Here is a 27,109-nt window from a genome sequence, read left to right on the forward strand (position 1 = left end):
ATAACTCACTACCTCTGAAAGATGTCAAGAATCCAGGGTTTAAACAACCCTGTTTCTTGATATCAGTACATGCAGAGATGTATTATTTGCAGCTGGAATTGGGGAATATCTGGCCACTGACAGAAAAAGAGCCCAGTAAAAGAAAGGGAATGAAAAAACTGCCCTTTCATTGTGCAGATACTAGAAGGCTCTCCATCGCTCCAAGTGTTTCTTGGACATTTTTCCCTCCATCTCCCCCACTACATTTAGTCCCTGTAATCACACAATACTAAGAAGGCTTTGATCCAAAACTTTTTCCAGATATGGAATCAGGAAAGGATGACTTTGGACTTTTGTTCCCTCACTGATCCCATCTGACAAAGTTTGGAACCCTTTTGCAATATTTACAGTGATTTAGAGGCAGGGCTTTAGGAAGTACAACTAACCTTGATTTGAAAATCTGAGAGGCAAGCTAGGAATGAGTATCCCACTGCAGCTTTCAGCCCACATTCAGAGGCAAAGACATCCAATAACTCTCAGCAGTAAGCCCCAGGACTGCAGATATAATAGCAATCTGAAATCTCCATGAGCTTCCATTTAGTATTCTTACACTGTAAGTAGGAACACGATATTTACCAGTGATTGATATCTGAGGAACATAATCTGTCTTACATGAGGTTATTTATTTATGAAGAGTCCTGCAGCTGTGCCTGGAGACAGAGTGGATGCTCTGTGAAATGGAATGGATGTGCATATATATACCCTGTATTCAATGTCAATCTGTGACATTTTATCTAAAATTCCTTGGGTGGTGCATCTTCATACAATCTTATGGCAAGAGCTTAATGATGTTAGCAAAAGAGTGCAGCCAAGAACTCCTGTCTCATCCTCCTAGTTCAGATTCCTTCATGGATGGGATTCTTCTTACACATCAAAACAACTGGCAGTATTTTAAACATATGTTCGTGGTTTGCCATATCTGCAAACAAATCAAGCAGTGAACTCAGGAACACCACACATGAGCAGGCTTATAGTCAACTCTTACTCTTTTGCTTGAACAAAAGACAAAAGCATATTTGTAGTAAAGTTCAAGTTTCATTATTTCTGTGAAAGGAAAATGAGGGACGGTAATGTATGGGTATCTGTAGCTAACAGCATTTCAAAGTTATCAGCTGCTAAGAGGGCAATTGGGTCCATTCTGAATATTAAAAGCATGTTATTTAAAATGTTGTGACCTTTAGATTAAGGGATAAATCCTCAGTAAATTCCTAAGTAAACTGCACTAGTGACAAGGATTCAGTTTTTCATTCCTTTGATGAAAGCACCTAATACAGAACTCCTACACAACTTTACTCAACATATTAAAGGACAATATTCAAAGTTCAGAAAGTCTCGTATCTGAAAGTCAGGCAAGTCCTTGTTTTTGCATCACAGTTATTCCTGGGAGAATCACAGGAATAATTAATATAAATAAATAAATAGAAGGGTTTATCTTGAAATATCTCAGACTTCAGAAACATACCAGTCTACCTGAACTCACATTAATATATTTGGCACCTATGAAATTACCATCAAGCTCCTTCGAGGCATGCTGCTGTATGGGGTATCTTTATATGCATATCTTCCAACAAGGACTTGATCTTCCTGTGATTGATAGAGGCATTTACCATTACAGAATCCTAATCAAGACACAGATCCTCTGGAGAAATAAGAACAAATAATAATGACAGTAGTGCTTTTATATCCAACTAAGCGAGAATCATCTCTGCTTTCATGAATTGAACATTCTTTCCCCTGTCATTTACATACATGAAATGCTGGGGCTAACTGGTATCCCTGTTGAGCACACTGGTCTTCTGCAGAATACCAGACAGAACTAAACAGCAGTGTGATGAAATAGCATACACATTAGTGAGTCTGGGGTTTTCCATATAAATACTTTTGTCTACAGAGCAGAAGGGAGAAGCTTGAAAAACCAAAGGATTATTTTATCATTTCAAAAAATTAAGAGCCCCAGCATTTTAGACCATAACTGTATATGCCTCCTGAGAATAGATGTGTCTGTGAATTCTGGGGGTACAAGGGATTATAAGAACCCAAAATTACTTTTACATTTGGAGGTATATCAAATGTGTTGCTTTAGGCCAGTAGGGAATGGCATATGAAAAGCTAAGGGAGAAAGGCTGGGTAAGGGGCTGGATTAAGGATAACAATCCTACCAAATACTTGAGACTATTTGTTGACTCCCTTCTCCTATGAAGTACATAAGACATCAGCATTCCCTGTTAACCCCTGCAAAATGCAGATAAGACACAATGTTTGATGCAGATAAAATCCAGATCTTTCAAAATAAAATCACAAGTAAAAGGATAAATATTAGATGAAAGGAATATACTTATGATAAACAATTCTGTTGATGAAATGCAATTAGTAATCTTATTAGTTGATTCTGTAAAAACATGTTTGTTCAGAACCTGCAATAAACAACCAAATGTTCCTTCATCAGAAAGTTCAAATCAGCCAACTTAGTTAAGAACTATTCTAAGAACACTTAATAGCATCCAGGTTCAGTGACTGATTTTCTATTTTAAGCAGGAAGAGAGGTACAGCACAAACAATCTGGAGGATAAAAGCCTGACAGCAAAATCTCCACACATACCAAAGAAAATAACGTGCCTATGACAGCTACAACAGCAGCAATTTTCAGCTTCTTACACTGCTCATGCGACGCACTTTGAAGTCATCCCTCTTGCATAAATCTGTATGTTATAATTCTGCGTTCCAATGGATCGGTTTGTGTGCTCCGTATCTGCAAATGAGCCAGATAATAGGAGTGTGAGAAGTGATTTGTGCTATCAGTGACATCAGGAGTTTTGCAGCTGTAGTTATTAACAGGTTTTTTTTTCATCCAGCAGCATTGACTAAAATCAATCACACTGATAACCAGGCATGGCATAAGCTGTCCACCCTGTCATTTCAATCTGATTAATCACACATACACAGACTTTTACCTTAAAGGAGCAATTGTTCACATTTAATCACAAAGATACATTCAAGCATACCATCATAGATTACTAAATTTAAGTGCAATTTATGTCTTATAGTTTGGCAAATATGTTTATGATAATATGGTTTTGGCATATAGATGTATTGTTTCATTCATTTTACAAACATTAAAATCTAATCTAATGTGTTGCACTTTGAATCATTTATCACATCAGATATGCAGCTTTTGAAGGTTCCATTATACACATATCCTTATCTGCAGATTTATCCTAATAACCCAGGTACAAATACATTATTAGTTATTATGCCTTTTTCACACTGTGCTTGCCTGACAGTAGGCACCCTTCTTCATCATGGATGAAATGTCTTTATTTTGCCTAAACATCCTACATTCTATTAACTGGCCATTCTTTTGTTTCAATTTTCCTTTTTAATCTCAGATCAAAGCAAAACTCTTCCATTAAGAATTATGCAAGACCTTCAGTTGCTTTTGGGTTTCAGGTTATTTTTTTATTTTTGTTTTTTCTCTTCAAAAGGAAAGGAATACAAGAGACTCCTTACACAATTATAACATTCTGCAAGTAAAAGTAGGCCACTCTGCAAAAACACACACTTATGGCAAAAAAAAAGTTGAATTTAAGATCTATTAAACCAGAAACATATCTGACTTTGCCAGAAACACCGTACATTCCAGATACTTCTTGATTATGCCCAAGCACACAATAGCATTCAAGTGTCCTGGGGTCCAGCATCGTTGAGGAATGTAAGTGGGCATAGGTTCCACTTCCAGTCCAGAAGCCAATGAAATATAAGATTATGCTGAAAATTTGAGTATAAACCAAAATGTTGTGGTGATAAAATTGCACAAAACCATAACCTTTGGCTCTGAAGTCATATGCAGCAGACAGGTTATTACTTGCTATATATATTAAGTAGTTGACTACTTAAGATTTTAGCTTCTTCAGAAGTATTAATTCACCAATCAGAATTGGGTGTATTTTCCAAAAAGCCAGATCCATATGTCAGAAATTAGTTTTTTTTACTGTTTCTAAACTAGATAATACTTATATTTTAAAAGAAATACTTTTTCAAATACTGTTGTACTTAGAGCTATATATGAATTGACTGAATAACATTTTTATGTTTTACATTTAAACAAATAATTTAAAAAATATTTTAATCAAATAAGACAAAAAAACCTTTTAGTTAAAAATATAACATGATGAATATAAAGTGAACCTTCTTTTTTTTTTGTAGCACACTGTGCAGGTGACCCCCAATAGCAGGCTCCTTCTCTGACTGCTCCCCATCTCTATTCTCAGGAAATGACAAGTTGAATAGGTTGACAAGCAACTAACCTCCTGAAGAAAGAGAGAAAGCATTCCTCCACCAAAGAATTTTAAAAGAAAAGCCAAAGTCTTGGAGGCAACCAGAGATATGCTTATGCTCAAATAAATGGCAGAGACACAGCTTCATGAACAGACTACAGGTAATTACTCAGAACTGCACAATGCATTTATTTCCTCAGTCCAAAACTGGGATGCAGAAGGATATTGCTTTCCACCACATGTCATGCACCAATAGTATATACATTATAAAGCACCCAGAGGTTCAATTGTCATTCTGTAATGCAATCAACAGGAGCCAGGCAGAACAGAACGGAGGTATAATCACCACCAGAAGCTTTAATATAAACACCCCTTATACAGAAAAGGCTGCCTTTTAAAAACATTCCTCCTCATCACATCCTAGAGCATTTTCCAGAGCAAGAGCAGCTGTTAATCTTATTGTGCCCACCCAATTTAGTAAAACTATCACCTCTATCACATAGAACACAGGCAATGAACCACAGAGCAACCCATGCTTCATGCAGAGTGATTTACAGGGATACACTGCAGCAAGTAATTTTTGGATCTTTGTTAGGCTCTGGAAGAAGAGTTGATTTGTCTACATATATTCATATTCAAATTGGAAATCTAGTAAAATGCAACTGCAGATCAGAATCAGAATATTAGCCCATCTAGTATGCAGTCCATCTTCATGGCTGCTACCATCAAGGAATGTGCAAAATACCTGTCAGTAATTAATGAGGGTAGTATCTCACAAGTCACAGGTTGTGTCCACACAATTGTCTTCAATAGCTATTCATTAGCCAGTTCTCTCTTGATTTTCCAGTCCCTTTCTAAATCAGTTTGTACTTTAGACCATCTAAAAATGGCAGAGGTGCATTCCACAGTTTAAATTATGTGGAACAGAGGAAAAAAAGAAATGCTGTGGGCTAGGGGCGTTTTCTCCCCCTGTCTAAGCCTACCACCCCATAGGACCATGCCTGTCCTCGTGGCAGCAATCATCTTTGTATTCACCTCTACCAGAGTACTTCCCACACATGTACCCCTTCTGTTCTTCAAAGTTCCAGTCTTCTCAGCCTGCGCCCTTGTAGACAAAGTCATTTAAGTACACTGACTTCACTTTATTCTGAAGACCATTTGTAAAGAATTCAACAAATAGTCTGAATTTCAAAGGAAATTAGATTTAAAAGACCTGTTAACTATTTCCTACTATACCACATTTGATTAACTTGATATTTTTTTAGTACTATGCCACAGAAACCTTCTGGAAGAACTCTTTCAAACACTTGGAATTTACCACCTCAGCTTCCTGTTTTACTGAATAATCTGTTATTAATAAAAACGCTAACCATAATTACCAAATTCAACAATTTGATAAGAAATTTCAGCCTTTTGTGCTTTTGCCTTTTAAAAATGTTTTCAATACTCAGGTTTTTCTACATTCTCTCAAACATTCTTGTATAGTTGATACAATATTGCACAGAACATTTTAAATGCAATTCCTATTGCTGATGTAGAAAGGCGTATTAACAGGTTTTCACTTACTTATTCTCATTCCTTGTCTTATACTCTATAACTTTTCACCCTGTAATTAGAAAACTGATTTGCTCTGACTGATGAAAAAAGGGAAACAATACATGATATCTTTCCCTCTGACTGCTTGAGACCTAACAGTTGGTCAGGAGTCTCTCAAGGTAGGATGTCCATCAGCAGAAATAAGTAAATAAATATGCACATAGTACAGAGTAAAAATGAGTGACTAATTCTTCTCAAAAAACAAACAAAAAGTAATTTTTGAATCTAGTAATGCATTTTCAGCCTCTTGAAAAGAACCACTTGCTTTTGCTATACAAATTTAGTTCAAAGAGTTGAATGCCACAAGACATCAGAAAAGCCATGTATTGCACGGGGCCTTTCTTTTTCTTCCCAGACCATCATAAGTACCTTTCAAGAGAGGACTCAAGTAGGTAACAATTAACAGGGGTAGGAAGAATTTCTCTCAAATAACAGATTGCTTTATTGTCATATACTCTTCCAAAAGTGCCCAAAGTCAGAGTTTTACCTTATCTGTAACTGTCATATTTATTTTTAACTCATTTCCTAAATGGAAGCACATTTAGGAAATAAGGAAAGCAGTATTTATCAGAACTGAATATATGCATTAATATGGCGTAAGACTTTAATTGAGGAATACTAAATACAGACTATTGTTACAATCCTACTCCAGTCTAATGCAGCTCACATAGACAACATGCATTTCTAAGAGTGTAAAAATATTTTTTTCCTATTTAACATATATCAGGAAGTCAATATTTTACCCATCTTCTAAACAAAATCCAAGGGGAGAAGATGTGTATTTTTTTTCCAAATACACTGATTTTCTGTAGAGTCTGTTAAAGATTTGTCACAAGAAAAACAATAAAGAAAGAAGATGATGCACTGAACTCTCTCATCATGCCCTCATGTGCCAAGCCCCTAGAAACAAAAACATTAGAAAGGAAAGTTCTTATATTGAATACAATGACTAGATGGAGAAAAAAAATTAAAATAGGGTAGAAAAATATTCTCAGAATCTGTAAAAAATATTATTAATTGTAGGGAGGAAAAACATATCCAAAACAGTATTTTAAAATAAGGTCACTAGACACTTTTTGTGCATATTGTATCACTAATTGATGTAGATCTAGACCAAGAAAACCTTTACTAATAATGAAGTAAAAAATACTTTAAAAATTGCATGGTATATTCTAACTGCTTTGAACTGTCAAGTGAGATGTCGATGGCGAGATAGGTCTGAAAGAGCATGTATAAACTTTTCATTTTTTCTTTCTTTTTAATACATTTGTAATTATGACATTAAATTCAACGTCAATAACATAACTGAAATCAAGATATTGCTATATATCAAGAGCTGAGCAGGCCTTTCCTTCCAGTTCCATAGCAGTGAAATGGTCATAATTGACATTTTTGTCACGTTGCTGTGTTAAGTCCTGGCTTGTGCTGCATAAATCCACAGAAATTCATCTGCATTACACTCCTCTCTTTACCCTACCTACTATTTCACTTTTTGCTTTCTTCCTCTCTGTCCTTTCCATCCAGTCTTTCATCATATGTGAGAATTATATATTTTTTAACTCTGCTTGTTGACAGGGAAAAAGATGCTATGTCTGCACACTACCTGGTCTTGAACAAAAATCAGCAAAACTGCAATCAACATCCAGATAAGGTCCTCTAATTTCATTCTGAATATGAGAAGGATAATTTAAATCACAACACTGCTAATGTTGAAGGTAAAAACAAGCAACACACATGCTTCAAAAAAAATAAAACCTCTAAACCCAAATATGCCCAGGATTTCTTATGAAATGACAGAAGCAGAGGTGATTTATGCTTTACACCTAATTCCAATTGTTAGAGAATAGATTGAAGATAGGACACATCAACCATATTAATATTCAAGCCTATCTCTTTAAGTATCACACAGTTATTAATCAGAGCTGAAGGGGACTGAGCTTTTCTCACAGTTTTCAGTCTCATTTTTAAATGACTTAATTTTGTACTATTTTATATTCAAAACACTTTTCTTTATCTGGCATGTAACCCCTACAGTTCAAGTACTTAAACAAACAGCACCTAATTTGATATTCTGTAAAATTAATTTCAATAGAGATGATGAAAAAGAGAAAGGTTTTAGTATTTTATAGGTATTACTAAAGCTTCTGCCTCCACAGCAGTGGAGGCATCTTCACAGCAATCACTTCATAAACAAGATTCAGGGGTTTTGAGGTGTTACTTACATATGCAGGAGAATATATGTCACAAATCACTATGTTGTGCTATTGACATATAAGCATATCTTAAGGAAACTAAACTAACAGTTATTGAAAAGCAAAGATTTCATCAGAGAATTACAGAGCAATTGTGGCACCTGAGGCCAAACAGTGCTGCTGTCCCACAGCATTCACACATGGGTTCTATATAGTGGCAGCATTCCCTTCACAGTTATCAGCTGTCATCCATCTGATACTATCAGCTAAGCTTTTGATTTTATAATAGGCTCGCTGAAGCTGTATCTAAGTTTGGTTTTTGGTTTTTTTTTTTTTAATCACCACCATTTACTGATTCCCTGTATTTTAGTCTTGTTGTTGTTGTTGTTGGATTTTTGATAATAAGATTGAGCTCATCTTTTCTCACTTGAACTGCCCAAGATAACCCTTGCTTTCCCAGGCTAACATTGGTCACAAACCAGAACTATCAGAATGCAAAGGGGGATTTTTTCCAAGTCCTGCTCTAACATCTGGACTAACAGGATTTTTACATTTGAAAACCATGTAGAAATTTAAAGCATCTAAGAAGAGAGACATAACTTGTTCTACCAATGCAGAAAGAGACAATATTAATATCCTAGTTATTTTATTACTGTTCAAAAATCAATTATTTAGTCTTCTACGTGTTCTGGGCCAAGTTTAAAGACACATCTTCCCATCAGTTTCAGACAGCTTTTCACAGAGTTCCCAGGAATGGTGCGTGCTCCTCCCTCTGTCTCAACCCCAACAGCACTCTGAAAATGTGGTTGCAAAAGTGTGCAAGAGAGAGCTCTTAGTCATCAGCACTGGTTTTGTTCACTCAGGTGACTGAGCCATGCCCTGCTGTATTCAAAACAGCATGAGGGCTCAGAATGAGAGAAGCCTCAGCTGATGTTGCCCAAGAACAGAGCCTCTGAGGATGGGGATGGCCATGACAGCAGTTCAGAATGAACCTTTCCCCACTCCAGCAATGCCAAAGCAAAATCCTTCTATTCATCCAGTTCAGAAAAAGGAGCATAAGCTCATCACACTAAGCTAGCAGAAGACTGATGGAAGTGTTTTCACAGGCAATTAATACATACAGCACTCACACTAAGATCTCTAAGAGACCCTCAGAGCAAGTACCACTGCACAGAGAAGCAGAACAGCCAGCTTGCCTCTGAACTGCCCCTTCACACTTACTGAAATCTAATTGAACGCATCAGTCCCACCATGCCACATTTATTTCTGGTTCCACTTCACAAAAATCCAAGGAATCTTTTTGGCGGGAGACTCTCTTTCCTTGCTTTTCCACATTGCTTATCAAATCACATTGGACTTCACTGTGGCAGAAGGAAATGCGCAGTGAGATCCTTCCAAATCTGGACAAGACAAACAGACCCTTCTAGAACTTCCTAGTTTCTCAGTATCATCTACAACACTGTCATTTTGACATCAGCCTCTGACATATGTATCTTCTCTCTTGAAACCCACACATTTCACCCACCCTCTCTCTCTTTTTGCTGTGTCTGCTTGGCCAGAGAGCACAGCACTCCATGAAGCTCCTTACACCGTAGGAGGACAGCATCAACCACCAAACATATTGCAGAGGTTAAATGAAAGTTGAATAAATCTTTTCTCTGCGAGCTTTCAGAATGAGTAAAAATTCAGAAGGGAGGAAAACAGTGATATGAATAAGAACAGTTATTGATTTTGAGCATGCCTTCTCCCACATTTCCACCTTAGAGTAATCCAGTCACTATTCTGCTTTTCACTGAAGATATATAAACCTCACATCTTCATTCTCTGATCAAAGGTATGTGCCTGCATGGATACATTGGCTGTACTCTCTTTGTCCCTTGAATTTGGACACTGGTACCTCTCCCTTCAAAAGCATGCTATCAGCACTATGTAGAGCCTTCCTTGCAGCAATGGCAATAAATCATTTTAGAGGCTATAAACCATTTGAAGGAGAAAAAGACTTTCCTAACAGCCCATATTGATGCCCAACTGGAGTACATTCCTTTGATTCCACCCACAAAAATGAACCAAAATGTTCATCCACACTTTTTTTCTTCCTCAGGGACACCCCCTCCCCCCCCTTTGGAGCAAATCTTGCTTTTTTAAGAAACAGCTTCTTCAGCCTCCAGTTCCTCATGCCTTTGCTGTACCCACACTGTCTCCTCATGAATGAAAAGTGTCTCCCTTTGAATCCCTTTTTTCATTTTTTTTTCATTGAATTGCCAGCTCAGTCACAGAGAAGCAGCTCTGTGTACAGGTGTAATAACAAAGTCACTCCAGTGGCAGTGCTCTTTCCATATGCACACCAGTGGAGTTCATGTTACACTCATAAAAATTGTTGCCTCTTGGTTTTTTCTCACAGAATCTGGGAAAAGTTACACATCATTTAATACAGTAACAGAAAAAGACATCCTCCAAAAACTGCCCCTTTACCTATTTCACTGTTTGACTGGTTTCTTACTGATGCTACTTTATACTTATCAAGGTGGGCTAGCCCTGTCTGTGGCACCAGGCTGGTGCCAGATACCTCAATGAGCCCCACACAGAGGCACATCACAGCAACCTCCCCTCAAGTGCTTGCTGCTCTGAGTAGCAGGGATCAGTGCCCAAACATGCATAAGACAACTGAGCAGCATGTGACAGCTGTTAGATTTTGGAAAATTTAGGTGACGACACTGCCCACCCACCCTGCTCACCTGTGTGAGACCAGAGCAGTGAAGCGAGGCTGGCTGGTTAGACTACATTGACAAGATAAATGCACGCCCTTGAAAAAGCCCCGGTCCTATTGACGTCAAAAAGCAATGGATTGGGTCCCCTGTCAGACACAGAAAGCAGACATCTGCTTCACTGCAAATGCAAAGAGGAATTCATTAAGTCAAGCATAGTCTTATTCCAAACCAAACACTGATAACATTTGAAGTCCTTACAATTTTCAACTGATGCAAATTCTCTTAAATTCTCTTCTTGATTTCCTGTGTTAAATAATGATAAATGTTCAAATCAAGAAATTTATTATTTCTTATTCTTTTATTTTTCAATTTTGTTGAGGTTTTTTGATACTTTGCCTGTGCTGCCCCCCCTCCTCATTCTATGCCTTTCTCCCCCCCTGCTGTGTGCATCTGCTGTGTCTCTCTCTCACTTGCTCTCTCCCTGCTGTGTACATCCACTATTTCTCCCCTCCACTCCTCTGTGTATGTTTGCCATCTATCTCTCTCCCCGCTCCCGCTGAGAATATTCACTGCCTCTCTCCCTCCCCCCAGTACGTGCATCCATCCTGCATCTTCCTCTGCCACTGCAGTGCACGTGAGCCTTTTCTCAGAAGCTTCTACTGGCATTAATACCCACCTTCCTCTGCCTGCCTTCCCTCATGCCCTCTCTTATTTTTCATCCCCTCCTTCCTGCACCCCTTATCCCTGCTCATCTTTATACTACTCTCCCTTCCATCTTTTTGATATTTTGGTTCCTTCTGTCTCCTTATCTGCACCACTCTTCTCTCAGGCTCCCCTTTGTACCATTTCTCTGCAGTTCTCTCTGATCTGTTCTCACAAATTGATTCTACAGGAAAAATGTTCTTGTTTGCAGGGGTGTGCAAGCCCACATTGCAAACCATTCAGCACTGTGTCAAATCTGAGGTAGTCAGCTTAATTTGCAGAAGAATCCTTGCTTCCTGCCATCATGCACACAGGGTAATTTCTCCCAAAACACTTTCCTGTGCTTTTTTTTTTTTTTTTCCTCATATGACTGCACTGCATGGTTCATTTGCATGTAATGCGAAGTATTCAAGATATGCCTTTGCATACCTGCAATGTTCTTTTTGGCAAAATAAAAGGATATATTATGACACTAATCCTAACTGTTGCAGTTTAGATCACAAAAACCTAAACACGTGTGTTAATTGGTATAAAATAGTGGGGCAGAATCAAATCCAAATGCATCCTATGATTTTCCAGCTCCCTTTCAACTGATATATAAAAACAGTGACTTAGTCATTCAGTGATCAACTAATTGAGTCAGCTCTCTTTCTTCTCATGAGAAAATTTCATCAACTTGCTCTCCTTTTCAGTGTCCAAGTAAGTCACTTGAAAAATTTAAGACTGATTACAAAACTCATCCTCCAAGAACTCCATTAGGGACACGTACACAACCCTGTACTCTCATTCAGCACTAGCCAGAGCTGTCTTTCATTTAGCTAATCACTTATATTACTTATGCAGATCCCCAGTTTTCCACTTCTGATTATTAATACCTAGCTATTAATTGCCAGATACCCAGTACAGTCAGATGATGTAAACCAGAACTCCTTGGTATAGAAATTCATTAATTTTAGCAAAGAGAACATCTCTGCCTGGCACAACACACCTTTAGTAAACCCTTATAGCATTTATCCCACTCTGAATTATTTTCAAGCCTTAAATATTAATATTCTCTGTAAAATGTGTCCTATTGTCTTACTAAGGCCTTGTTTAGATTTTTCTTTTTAGAACATACATAATGGATTTGCCATATGCTCAAATCTACCTATTTTATTGGTCCTACAATAACATATTAGTTCTTTTCCAAAGTCAAAGATGAAAATTATGCAACATTTAGGGAAAAAAAGCAGATAATTTCAATTTTGCTTCTCCTAACTTTTACTTACATGTCTAATCTGTTCCACTTATTTAAGTGGAAGCCTAGTCACACTTCCTTTGTCACTTTTTTTCATCATTGTCACCTCCACAGGTAATTATTTTGTTTGGGCTAAAGTCTTAGGCAGCTTGCGAAATGTCTTAGCCTCGTCTAGTGCATCCTCCCACTCCCTGCAAGTGGCTGCCTCTAGCTAGAGAGGCACCATGGCACAAGCAGGGTTACTGGGGCTCCCGAGCACTTGGTGCTTGCAAGCCCTGAAATACGACAGAGTTATTTCACAGGCAAGGAAGCTGCTCTTGGTTGTGTTACTCCCGTGTGTCTGTGGTATGTCAAACCTAGAAGCACTAACAATGCCTGCCAGAGGCTGGCATTTGAGAAGGCATATACTCACAATCCTGGCATTCACACATCTAAGTCTTGCTCAGGTTCTCTAGAGCATCAGCTGCCTTAAAACAGATGCTCTCACCTGTCAGTTCTGACCCTGAACTTGACTAAATAGTTTCTGCTCTGATTTTTGTCAAAGTCTTTTTGTAATTGTGGTACTTTACTTGACAAATTGGAAATACTTCCACAGCAACTGACAAATTTTATTGAACTGTGAGTTGAAAAAGACTTTCAGTAAAATATTCCCTAGTATCAAATTCAATTTACTTTCATCACGGAGGTCACTGCTAATCTTTTTTTGAAAGTAAAAAGATATTAGGCAGAACTTCATATTCAAATGCATAAACACATCTGCTTAACATTTTGTATTAAATAAGCAAATTAAGTTTTAAGAGTGACTTGTCAACATCATTGTAGCAAGAGGAAATTTTGGCAGTTGAGCAGAAAAAATGGATGAAGAATTTAGTGCTTCAAATATGACCTGGGCTTGAGAAATAGGCTCAGTTGGTGAATACTTCTGTGAAAGTGATCAACACAAAAATGGATAACATTGCCACTGATATTTTTATCACACAGTTTGAGTGTTGACACTCCAAAGAGATAATAAGAATGGTCCAAAAGATCAAAGTTCCTATTGCAGGCTTTCTGCACTTTCAAGGAGATGATGGCACATCCATTTATACATGTTTCAATGTTTGGAAATGTTCTTTTTCTTTCTTTATCCAAAGAGTTATAAGACTCATCTACATGACATTGTGTTAATGAATAGATTCTATAGAGAATGACAAAATAGGCAGGTCCATACCTATACATAAAAGCTTAAAAAGAAAACTAGGATATTTCTAGTGAAAAGCACCTTAGAAACATGAAAGAACAGTGGGAAAATATTATGGATGTTCTTTTCCACATAAAAACACCTGCAATATTTTTGTTACCTCACTAAAGTTAAAAGCTCCATTTGTATTTTAAAGAATAAGTTGCCACCATATCCCAACTAGACTAAAAGTAATTTTATCTTGGTCATCTAGAAACAGGTCACACCAGTTTGAATTTCCTGTTTCTTTTGCCAAACAAACGTTCTTCATTTGAGAATAAATTTCCATGCCCTGACGGAATAAGCAGCTCACAGGAGAGTGATCTAACAAAGATGACTGAGGCTTAGGATATGAATGTAAAACTGATTGCTTGACCCGCTCTGTAACACAGCTCGTATCATGCATATGCACCTGAGAAGCTATTATGATTTGCACATCTTCTGTCTGAATGACTGCCATCCTATCTGTAATAACTTTACCAGTTAAATCACCATCTGTTTCACAGGCTTTCCAATGTTTATATCTCCCTTTTCTGTCCTAGGAAAAGAACAAAATTGTTTTCCTCTACTGCATGAGAAGAAATATCCCTGCACTCAGCTGGGGAGCTAAGCTAACATATTTTAACTATCTCTATCAAACCAAGACATAGATTTTAGAATTCAAATGAACCTGAATGAAATCCATGATCTGCTACCCCTGTAGAGGGCAAGATAGAACAAGAAACACATGACATGTTTTCCTTTGTCCTTCCATCCCATCTGGCAAGCTTGCTTAAATGCTAATGTAACTGGTGATAATGAACGTACAAAAACCCAAACCCTGACACATACCAACAGAAATGAGACGGCATTTACAAGGATCCCAAATAGATCCCAGGTCAACATAACCAGAGGAAATTTGGATACTCTCAGATATGTTATAAGTTTTGGAAACTATAGGATCTGTTCTTCCCTGAATTATTAACTGGAGTTTAAACAGCTTCCGTACTGCTATTCAATTCTTTATTATTTTAAAAAAACCCAAACAATACAGCAAACCAGACATCTCTCCCAAACTCAAACACTAAACAAAACCAAACCCAAAAAATCTAAATTCCAACTAAGCTACATTTGACCTAGCCTTGCCTGCAAAGCTCAAGAAAATAGGTAACGTGCTCTCCACCATCAGGGAAGTCCATAATTACACTTCTTACATTTTTACTACACAATAATAAATGCAGACAGTGCTGGCAGCTGCTATAGGTAACTCAGAGATTATAACTGTGCAAGCCAGAGACTTACAGAAGTTAGCAGGAGGGAGCTCTAAGGGAACCTTTGCAAAAGATATATCAATATGGATTTGCAGAAGCATTTTGGAACAGTGAGGATTGCTACGCACCTCTCAGGACCCCAGATTAAAAAGTCAGAGTAGAGATCATAGTGACTATATATAAAATCTTTCACAATGGGCAAGATTAGGATTAATCAGTTTGTCTCTCTTTATGCCTCTCCTGGACATAGGCAGGATCTTTTGTGTTTTGTTAATGCTTAAAAAAGTGTTTTAATTAAAATAACAAATACACATTAGAAACAAACCATTCACAAAAGAAGCTTCTGTGATGTTTCTCTTTTCCTCAGTTTTACTGACACAAAGAAAAATTGCTTTCCACTAGTTGTTTGTCATAGTCTGCTCCCTTCCCTCCCCATACAAGCAGTTCAGAGTTAGCAATATGGTGCCATCTATCAGAAAGCACAGAAGCAAAACAGTTTTGAAACCACTTTTCTAATACACACCCATGCTTAGTGATCCCCTCCCTCTAAGTCCCACACATACTTTTTGTGTTGATGAGATTTCAAATTTGCTGGGAACAGCCCCCACATCCATGATGGATAAAATTTTCAAATAAAACAACAATTGAGCAACAAGTCCCTTTTCTCCACACAACAATTCTATCCTCCTCAAACTGATAAAGAGCCTTCAGAGCATTTAGTTGACAACTTAGAGATGCAGGCTTAACACTCACTTGTAACACCGAATTATGCTGGCAGAAAAGAAAACAGCCTAGGAATCCCCTCGCCTGAGCCCAAGCAAACTGGGGCAAAACCACAGAATAGCACAACAAACACAAGGAGGAGCCCCGGGAGCTCACATGGTGCTTCTCTTGCCCTGAGGCATGGTTACCTACACCTGCCCTTTCTCCATCCAAAAGATACCCGGCCTTTTATCAAAGACTCCTTGATAGCAACACCTTCACATACATCCTGAAACAGCAGCCTCAATTCCAAGTCACCTTTACCATAGCCATTAACGAAAACTATTTCTAAGCAGCCAAGCAAGAGTTAAAGCTTTCAAAAGTCTCACTGGCAACAGCTGCAGAAAAGCAGCCAGCACAACAGGGAGGGAACAAGATGGGACCTAGTTCACAACAAATTTTGATAAAATAATGATTGAGAAAAGCAAATCTACTCAATAAATTCAAATGAAAAAAGAAATCTCAGGGAAAATGAAGACAAATTACTACAGCTCAGAATTTTCTTAACCTATTACTATAATTACTATATAATTATGATTATATAATACTATATATTGCTATATAACAATAAGATATAAGCATAAAGAGTTCTTATGCTACTTAAAAATAGTCACAGACCATTCTCAATAGAGAGTTTTCTGGGAATCTGAAACCAAAGCAAAGTTCCCACAATAGTATTGCAGGACCAAAAGCAGGACTCTGCAAGCTTTGATATGTTAACCTCTCTTTCTTTTCAAATACTTTTTTAATTGCAAGGCTAGTAGTAGGGAGAGTATCTTGGGCATGCAGACTTTTAAAGTCTCCAAAGGAAAAAAGTTCCAATTGTTCAACGGGATGTTGGAAGCTGGCAATGCTACACTGTCTTCTCATCTGCAAAATGAAAGAATTCATGTACGAAGTCTGTGTCTTCTTGCTATTAAATCAAGCAGCAGCTGAAAAACTCAGCTACATGAAGCAATTCTACTCATCTTCCTTGTAGTCACCTTCAAAAGTCACCTAAGATTTTGAAGAACGGGGCACTAAAACAAATGTTCAGTGTCTTTTAAAGTGTCCAGAAATGAATGAGCTGCCAGACTCATCAATTTCTAGAAACTGAGGTGACAGAACTATCAAAGACCCAGAGAAGTAACCACTGCATTGTCTTGCCTGACCTTCTGTGATGATGTGCGGAGGAATGAAGGAGCCACAGGCCTTATTACAGGGAAAGCACTCTTTGTTCTTTTAGCTTTCAAAACAAAGTACAATGCTCTTTTCCACTGCAGCCGAAGCAATTCTATCACCAGAGTAATTTTTTCTGATGCCTGAGCTGCCTACTTCAAAAATACTTCTCTGCCTAATCACAAAGAGTCAGTGAAAAGACAGAACATGGGTAGCTGGGCTTTTGTCCACAAACCCAGTAGCAAACCTTGTTAAGGAAAGGATGCATACTGAAAGTAATAGTGATGGTCTGCATATGGCCATGTTTATTTGCCGTCAGATGCAAGTCCAGATAGGGAGGCAGCTCAGCACACAGTCCAGGTCTCTTGCAAGGCTAAGAAGCCTGCTGCTTGGACAGAGACAATGGGATCAACAAACACTTGGAAAACCTGACTCCCTGAAATCTGCATGCCAACTTTTTTATTGGCAATCAGTTGCCCTAACAGTGAAAATGAGCTGGAATAGTCTCTTAGGACAAACTTTCAGAAGCCTGCTCTGCCCTTCCCACTGCATTTCTACCCACTCCTTTCACTGTAGTCTTGGTCTTCTTGCTCCTCCTTTGTTTGAGGGTTTTCTTCCCCTCTCCTTTTGTTTCTCAGACATGAAAAGAGAGAAAGAAAGATGATGGGTGACCTGAGGAAAGGATAAATCTAGACACTGAGAGAAAAGAGGGCTGACATGGTTGTCAGTAGATGACACAAAGAGGATGATCTATGGTGCTTAGTGCCCAGATTACCTGTCCTGCAGCAAAAGAACATTTTAAAAATAATTATTCTTAGAGAACAAAATTTAAATATGACATCCAAGCCAAATACATAGGGAATAATTCACATACAGGTTATCTGATAGTAAATTCACCAGCTTTACCCATTTAAAAAGAAATTGAGGTCCTTAATAAACCTTCTAATTCATACAAAAATTTTAGACAACACATAATGATTCTTAGTAGTCATGTCCAGCTAAAATACCAAAATAATATTATTAATTTATGATCAGACCGTCTAGTGGTATGCTACTGCTTCAAACATGTGCAAGAGAAAACCTAATTTAAACTAGTTTAAATTTGAAATAATAAACAGGTAGTCAGGGAATTATTATTGATATTTTTTACTTCCTAAAGTCAGTAAAATAAATACAATATCTGGAAGGAAATTTTTAAAAAGATACTTTTAATGAAAAGAATGTTTTTTAAATAGGCATATAAAGACAAGAATAGTAATGGTTAAGACTGCAACAATAAAATCTGACACATCAAGGAAAATTTAAGCTAAGATTTCAACTGTCTTTTTTAATTAAAGTATTTTACCTCTTAAAAGACATATCATTGGCACAAAAGAAGTTGAACTGCATTCTGTTCTCAATTGCCTGTCATAACCTGTCAATTCACAGTGAGATAAAATGAAATAAATGCTGAAACACTAGACCATTTATTAATCAGTCTGCTTTTTGAACAGAGTTTTCTATTGATATATTAGGAAATCTAATTTTGTTTTACATAGAGAAGCACGTGTAAAGTCAATAGCAAACATTGCTAGAGAAAAAATATTTAATGCCTGTATATACAGCATAAACTGCTGTTGCAATAAAAACAGCAACAAAAGTAAAACTGTGCAAGGTATTAAAAATCCTAGGAAAAAAATCTTACAGATTAATTAAAAGATTCAACATATTGAACTCCAATGTTCTCTCTTGTATATATCTCACCATCTTTACTCTGTAATTTAAATCACAAACTTCCCAGACAATATTGCAGAAAGACTACGCCTATTCTTCTTTACCTACACCTAGATTTGTATAGGTACAGATCTCTCTATATTCATTTGCTACTGTTTTTGGATACTGACCTTTTTTTTTTTTTTTTTTTAATTTCATTCATTATAAGGTTTATTCTACTTTCTTGGCAAAGGAGCAGAACTTTTAAGGAAGCATTGGAAGCAATACAGCTGTTATACAAAGTAAGATGTGTGCCCAGTTGTGTCTGTCCCCTACCCCTGCACTGACTTCTCCCACATACTTCTCCCTTGGGTTTATTAGAATAAGTAAAGTCCCTTCCAGCTATTTATTAATACAATCCTGCTTCTGTATAGGCAACCTGGTAAAATGGGAGTCAATGAAGTGCTTTATGTGCTTATTTGCTTAATTTCTTAATGATTGCTCCCCTTTAAAGGATCCTGGGCTTTCCAAACTAAAAGTAAGGCATGACTGTACACTGTGCCTAAGTCAAGGGCCTTACCAAATTCAGTTACCCAATAGGCCTGTACAAATTTCTTTCCCTAAGAGGCTTATGACTCCAGAACCCAGATATGAAAGGATCCAGCTGTCAAAATTCCCCCTACGCCCCTTTTACCAGCAGTGCTGCAGACAGTTCCTTCCAGCCTGATGCACCATGCTTGTGAGGTATCCAGGCAGCAACTTCAATTACATTTAATTTCAGCAGGAAAGACCTCTGAGGTGTAACAAAGAAGATATCACAATACCTAAACTTAATCCTTTTGCCCTACATTGCTTTGGGTCCATGACTTAGAGTAAGAAGTGACTGCATGCAATTTCCTGAGGATGAAAATGACTGATGTATAACTAGCAAATAACACCTTAAGAAAAAATTGAAAGAGATAGTCCACCATCACTTTGTTGAGACAAACAGCAATAACCTTTCCCTAAAAGGAAAAAAATCCCTTTGGGAAGAAATCCTCTCACTTCACAATGCCTCCAGTGCAGAGAGGATTTTTCTTTTCTCCCCCTTCCCTTTGGGACTGCATTTTAACTGAAGAGCAAACACCTTCCGCCACCACCTTCCTGTCAGATGCTTTTTTGGCTGAAACATGGCAGACAGCACCCTCAGAATGGAGATGTCCCAGGATCCTGTCCTTGTGCTTGCCACAGCTTTATCCTTGTTCAATGCCAGTGCTCAAGGACTGCCTGCATCCCTGTTTTTTTCCACAGCAGCAGCAAAGGCATTTCAAAGGAATGGTGATTAATAGCAGATTCCTTGATTCAGCCTAACTGACTGTTAGGAGCCCTGAAGAATTGGTACCACAGTCATGGAGACAGATCCAGAGACATCACATGCCCCCAGTCACCAACAGTCTGTGGCTTTTCCAGAAATATCAGTGCTCACAACATGTGAAAATCAGGAAAGAAAATGTAGAAACTCCTAACATATAAATTAAGGGAAGAAGCTTTCCCTTCATCCCTTTATAGCAGATAAATACCTGGGTGCATAATACTGAGGTCAAGTAGAAAATTATACTCTTATACCAGGCATTTAAAACATTTTTGATGCTTCTTTTAAACAAATTAATGAAAAAAACAAATCCAAAATTAATTTATATATCCTAAGTACAGCAATAATTATTACTTACTTACTGAGATTCTGCAGTATACATCAACACATACCTCAGCAAGCTAAGGATGATAAACTACAGAAGTATGTTTAAAACTGTATTCACCATAGGACTGTGATTTCACTACTTATGATAAACAATCTCATTTATATTGATCAATATTGGTTCTGTGATGGCAAGCTTCACAGTTTCAAATGTCTGTTTCTGTGGGATAAAATGACCCCAAAAAGTAAAAACAAAACCTAAACCATTCAGAAAATATTTTTGCTTTTATTCTCAAACACATAAATTAGCCCTCATATCGTATTGCCTTTAGAATTTCACTATTGATTCAGTTTTTATATTCTTTCACTGCATCACAGAAAAACACAGGATCCATCATTCCTTTACATTGTCCTCCTGGCAGTAAATCTAACAGATCACAAAATCCCAGACCTCAAACTCTTCCATACTCCACGCCTGTAGTTTTGCACAGCCTCTTCGGCAAGCCTTTGGTTATACTGCTTTCTTCGTAGTCCCTATCTTCATCAAACAGTAAAGCTAAATAATTCTGTTTACTTCAGGGATCAATTTGGGAATTCAGTGCAGTTCTGGATGAGGGTCAGGGAGAGGAGAGGGGCTACAAGGGGACCTGGGCATCACAGTACTCAATACAGTAACATTGCAATACTGCATTAGAAAGCACTGTGACCTGAAATTATAAAGCTTTGAGGAGCTTTTTGGTACATGTACAAGGTTTGTGCTTTAAATAAAAGCTGAATGCCAAAATGCCTATAGAGTTAGAAGGGCTCTTTGTGAACTACCAAACAGAACCAAGACACTGGAAGACAAGTGCCAGTGTGGATCTTGCTTACAGTTATTAGATTAAGAAATAATACAACCTCTACAGCAGAAAAGGCCTTGCTTCAAAATGGACATAGAAGCTCTGAGTACATATGGGTATCCATAGACAAACCATCTCTCAGCTTGTTAATGGAGGGCTATGCGCCCTGGTGGGTCTCTGGAGACTGTGTTGCACAGATTTAACTCATCTTCACAGCAGTTTCAGCTAACAGGCCTTTCTGCTTCCTACTGGCTCCAAAAAGATCTTTTCTGATACAGGCATCTTCCTTTTAGCCAGCCAAAGCTTGGCAGGTGACCCATCTCCACAACATCAGCACGGATTATTTGTATGTGCCCAGTTTGGGTAAACTGGTCAATAAAAGCTTTCTTAAATCACAATAGGGCTGGCAAGAAGTCACATCAAAATACAGAAGTTCAATACCAAACTACAGAACACACAGATGGATCCATTGATCATCTGAATGGTCCAACTCCCTGTGGCAATTACCAAGTTTGTTTGAGAAGACTTGGCATCCTTCAGACCTCATTCACAAATGACAAAAGAAGCTAGAATTATTCTAAGCAACATTATTTCACAGTTTCTTCTGTAAGCAAAGGGATAACCGCCATACATAACTAAAAAAGCCTAAATAAGTTCAAGCATAATTTAAAAGGAAAATAAATAAAAACCCCAAACCCCACACCAAACCAGCTTATTTATACATAGTTCTCTATGGGAAATGACTGGGAAAAAATTCTACACTTTAACTAACTTATCCTCTAATAAATAATGGGAGCATATGCATGTCTACGCATGTTCACAATTAAAAAGCCCCAAGAAATACTTCTCTGCTGGCATTTTGGATAAAATTTTAGCAGAGTCTCCAGTCTGTCTAATTGCTATGATAGCATACACAGCCTGCCTCAAAGCCTGGAACATATGGCATCCTCAAAGGATTTGATATCATTTTTTCTTTAAAACGTGCAAGTCAGTTGGTCATTGTTATCCCTCTGTGGAATTACTCAAACAGCTGCTACCTTCCAACTAATAGGTAAGAAAATCTTTGTCTTTTTTGTGGCTGCTAATTTCACTGACACACTTCTGTCATATAATGAGAGTGGGTAATATGGCTATAATGAATTTTAATGTTGCATATTTGATCCATGGTGTAAACAATGCTTTGTTGAAGACTGACATATACAAAAGGATGCATTTCATGTTGCTTGCAAGGTAATCTGAATCATCAGGCACACATTTAAAATTGCACTTATAATGCATAAAATATATTGTCTTTAGAAATATTTTAAACTCTTTATCACCAAATAGATAATTTCTTTTTAAATTGCCCTTTACTTACCAAATATTGATTTACTAAAACGTACTTCTAGGTTATGATTGAGCATGGGACACCTTATTCATGCTGCATGCAACAGGGTTACAAATTTCATAGTTTTCTGAGTTCTTATCTTCCATGGTTCACAGATCCCATCTATCCTTAATCATCAGGCTATCTCCCTAAATCAAACTTTTGGTTTTTTACTTTCTACTGTTTCAAACTGAAAAACTTTTCATTCTCTATCAGAAGACTAATGAAACAAAAACCAAAATGAGAAATAAAGCACATCATCAAAAGATACATAATTAAAGAACTAAAAACCCAAATCTCACAATGCAGAGAAAAAAAATGGCGATGAGAAAAGGAGTTAGTAAAATCATGATCATGCACCGCGTGTGAAGCATATATGAAACGTCACATCCTCACACATGTGATGGTTGGAAGGAGGGTAAGAAAAATGAACTGCCCACATCTTAAAATTAAGTCTTATGGACATTGTTAAAGTAAACATCCTAAATCTAACAACACAACTGGCCAGATTTTGTTTTCCCTACATTTTCCTTCTTTTGAGTTTTAATTGTAAGGTCAGGTTTCTTCATACATATGAGTTTCTCTTCAGGTGGAAGAATAGTAATGAAAAACAGGTAACAGTTAAAACTTTCCAGAACCAACAGATGACAAGCATTATTTTTATATCCTAAAGACTGCAGCTTTCCTACAGTCTACTAATAAATAACTAATACTATTATAGGAAAAGTGCAGAAAGTTCCCCCTAAAACCTCAGAGGGTCAACATTAATCCATATTTTCAACATCTTCATGAATTTCAATGCACCTAAATGGAAGAACAACCTGTTCTGACAAAATACTAACATTTTATTATGTGACAAGTACCAACAGCACATTTTGGGCCCTTTAACAGTTATGAGCAAAGAGGCAATAAATTAATGAAGAACACTAACTATGCAAATGAGACAAAATGACACAATGAAGAAAGAATGTACAAAGCATCCCATCCACAACATAAAAGCAGTGGAAATCTTCCCATTAACTTCAGAGGCTTTTAGATAGCTGCTAACAGATCTGCAGAAGTTTTAGTTCAACATAATTGCCTGCCACCTCCAGCTCCACTTCCTCTGCCCCACCCTCCCCAGTTTCAAGTGTAATGGGAGGGGGAGAGGACATACAAGTTCAACATGTAACATGCTAAAACTTCAGCAAACACAATTTTCAACAGTTTCAAAAGTACCAATGAATCAAAGAATTTATTAGGACTTATAATATATTCTTTCATCGTTAGATTCTGCCCAAAATTCACTAATATAAAACACTTAAAAAATTAAAATAAGAAATATGATTGTGTTGTGATGCACCATTTTTCCTAGACTTTCATAGGTTTTTTTCATTCCTGTATTTTCATAGAAAGATATTCATCATTATTTTTATCAAAACCATCTTCTTTTTATCAGGGCTTCTTCCCACAGAAAAATCTATTTAGATTTTCTTTTATGAATGTAGAGGATTTTTAAGAACATCAAAATCCTTTCACTGGGGTCTAAGTTACAGGCACAAATTTTTTTGCCAAGACGTGAAACAGGTGATTTTCAATTATTTCCAATATCAGGAGTTATAAAAGATAGCTAGATACATGCACGTAAAAATTTACTTTACATGCAACATATGGTAAGGATATATTCTTGTCTGTAAAGTCCATCATCAGCTCGAAAATAAGATTATTAGTGAGGTGACACTATCATTCTCTTATGGCATAGCAAAAAGTTCCAGATAATTATCATCATTTTGCAATTTTCACTGATGGAAATCAAGAGTTTCTATGGTGCAGAGAGAGAGATTTTCTTGTCAAATCATTTGTAAGATGTGTTTGCTGCACACTTTTTTAAGCATTATTTGCACTAAATCCTGATAGTGTAGGGAAACCAAAGAAAATTTAACAGCTATACTTCAGGCAGTTTGCCTGCTTATTAGAATGTGATCATTTAGTTAACTTTATAAAAAGAAGGAACCACAATGCATTTATGCAGGTCCTGAAATTAAGAGCTTTGCAGCAAAGAAAGTTTACTATCATTTACTTACCGTGTTAGTGGTGTACATGAGCTCAAAAGCAAAAATAATGGTATACATAACACTTCATTACACCTCAAAGCCTGCACAAAAAACAAAGGGAAGAAATACGTAGACATGCACACAAATGACAGCTCCATCCCCTAAGCATCCTCCTTCTGCTCTTTGTGGACACACTGGGCTTTGGTCTCTCTATCAGAAGCCACACTTTTCATTTTTCACCTGCTTCTAAGCAGGGGTAGGAACCCCTACTCAGATATGTGCCCTCTAAGAAACAAAATCAATCAAACAAGTATTCTGACAACTCATCAAACAAAAAGTCAGAACTGAAACATCACATGCTCCTCCAGTAATGTCAATCAGGCTGGCATGGGGTGAGAAGAATTTCAAGACTTCAGCACATAGCTCAAAGCTGAATCCTTTTTTTCCCCCAAGTGAGCAAGTGATGGCCTTTCATCCACCTTTTTGAACTTTCTTCATTAAGTGCCAGAAACCAGCTAAGCAAATGGATTATCTACTTAAGTGACTCTCAGAGTAGGGACAGACATTTCTTTCAGCATAGCCTATTGCACCAGCTTCATGTCCTCCATCGTCCTTCTCCCCTTCCCACCACCGAAATTCATTCCTTCTGCTGTACTGTCCTCTCAGTTATAGAAAAATGTCCTTTATTACCATACCTCCATATTTGTTATTTCATAAGACAAAAAAGAACTCTGAAAGATGTCTGGTTTGAATCATCATTACAGACTGATTCCTCAGCCACTTCTGTATCAATAAGAGAGCTCATACAGTTAACATAACACTGTAGCTCAAAACATAGTTTAACGAACTTGTAGAAAGACACAAAACAAATTGAAACACAAAACCACTCTTGAATGTATGAATGATTTTAAAATACATCCTTCAGCAAGGAAGAAAACAGTAGGATAGGTCTGTTAAGTAGCCATCTATAGGGCTGTGAGACTGCAGCACAGAAGTTCAGCCTGCTCTGATCACACATGGATTGCAGCTGGTACTTCTCACATGCGTGCAAGACATCACCCGTAGCTTCCCAGGTTACGCACAGAGAGGAGGGAAAAGCTAACACCTCCCTTTCTCACATATGGCTCTAGCATATGCTAAACAGACACCAGAACTGTAGAGCTACAGACGAGGAAGTGAAAAGCCCTGCTTTGATCTGTGAAGAGAACAGGGTCAATTCCAGCAGTTTAATACCAGCAGTTTGCCAAAATAGGGTAGACTGAGCTCCTGTGCTAAAATGAAGTAGGGACTTCAGTGATGATCACCTGGTTGACAGCCTGCAGGTCACACTGTTAGTGCACTTACTGGTAGGATTACACAGAGGAGACAGATAGAAGGAATGCTGTTGTTAGTTAAAGTAATAACATAAAATTCTTAAAACTGGATCATTATGCTGGAGTATTAGAAAACAAGGAGGTGTTTCTGATCTCTGCTTCTGAGAAACCAAATGACAAAGTAGAGAGTTCTAGGCCAGATCATGGCAGTGGTACCTAATATTAAAAGGAAAAATACTCTCAATTTTAAATATTTTTGGCTTAAATATTTCAGCTCTTGGCTTCTTTTTTTTTCTAGGAAGAAGTAATCCATTGATCACATAGTGACATTGCAAATGATGTTTTATTTTCATGTTACTGAATTCTGTACTTTTATCATGGCAGGGGATAAAAGCAGTTAAAAATATGCCTAGTGCCATTTTGAAGGCTGACAGTTTTTATTTGCCACTCACAAAGTCATACCATATTTGCAACCAAAGAATTTATTCTCACTGTGCAGGGATAGCACAGAGTTCTTGGCTCCAACCCAGTGTGTGAGGAGATACTGATTTTTTGTGCTGAAATCGTGCATCAGCTGTATGTCTGGTTACCTGCAATCAAAGAAAATCAAACAGGTAGAAAACTTCTGCAAGAACTGTGCCAAACCTAAGTACCTAATAGACACAGCTTCATCCCAGCCCATAGGGTCATTCTGGCCATCTTAAGAATCTGCTGAGGAAGAGCAAGGTTTTACTGCAATGCTGGTCAAGTACTCACTGACAGGGGTGATCCATGCTCCATTGGAGATCCTCAGCTCCCAGGAATGCAGTCAGGATCTTTCCTTGGCGCAATTCTCTCAAGTAAGCTGATCTATATTTTTAAATTGTGAAGAAGAAATTCACTTTATTCTCCCCTATTTTTCCATACATTATTTTTCTAGCAGTGAACTGTTGTGATTCACCCAGGATCAGATTCACAGATCCCAATAAGAAAGCCAGAAGGCAGTAACCTGAGCAGCATCAAACTATTAGATCTGTCTGGTTGCTTTGTGTAATCTCAGTCTATGTTCAAAAGG

The 27,109-nt window shown here is 37.5% G+C and overlaps 1 long non-coding RNA gene across 1 annotated transcript in view; it reads right to left on the bottom strand.

Annotated features, from left to right (window-relative positions):
• Positions 1-751: 751 nt before the first annotated feature.
• LOC137475044 (uncharacterized) overlaps positions 752-27,109 on the bottom strand; it is a 35,623-nt gene continuing 9,265 nt past the window's right edge. The window contains exons 2-3 of the long non-coding RNA XR_010999658.1: positions 2,639-2,788; positions 752-958 (exon numbers count right to left, since the gene is read on the bottom strand). This is a non-coding gene — a long non-coding RNA (uncharacterized lncRNA). The remainder of the gene's footprint in view (positions 959-2,638; positions 2,789-27,109) is intronic.

The sequence above is a fragment of the Anomalospiza imberbis genome, chromosome 5 (assembly GCF_031753505.1).
Source record: "Anomalospiza imberbis isolate Cuckoo-Finch-1a 21T00152 chromosome 5, ASM3175350v1, whole genome shotgun sequence".
Taxonomy (NCBI): domain Eukaryota; kingdom Metazoa; phylum Chordata; class Aves; order Passeriformes; family Viduidae; genus Anomalospiza; species Anomalospiza imberbis.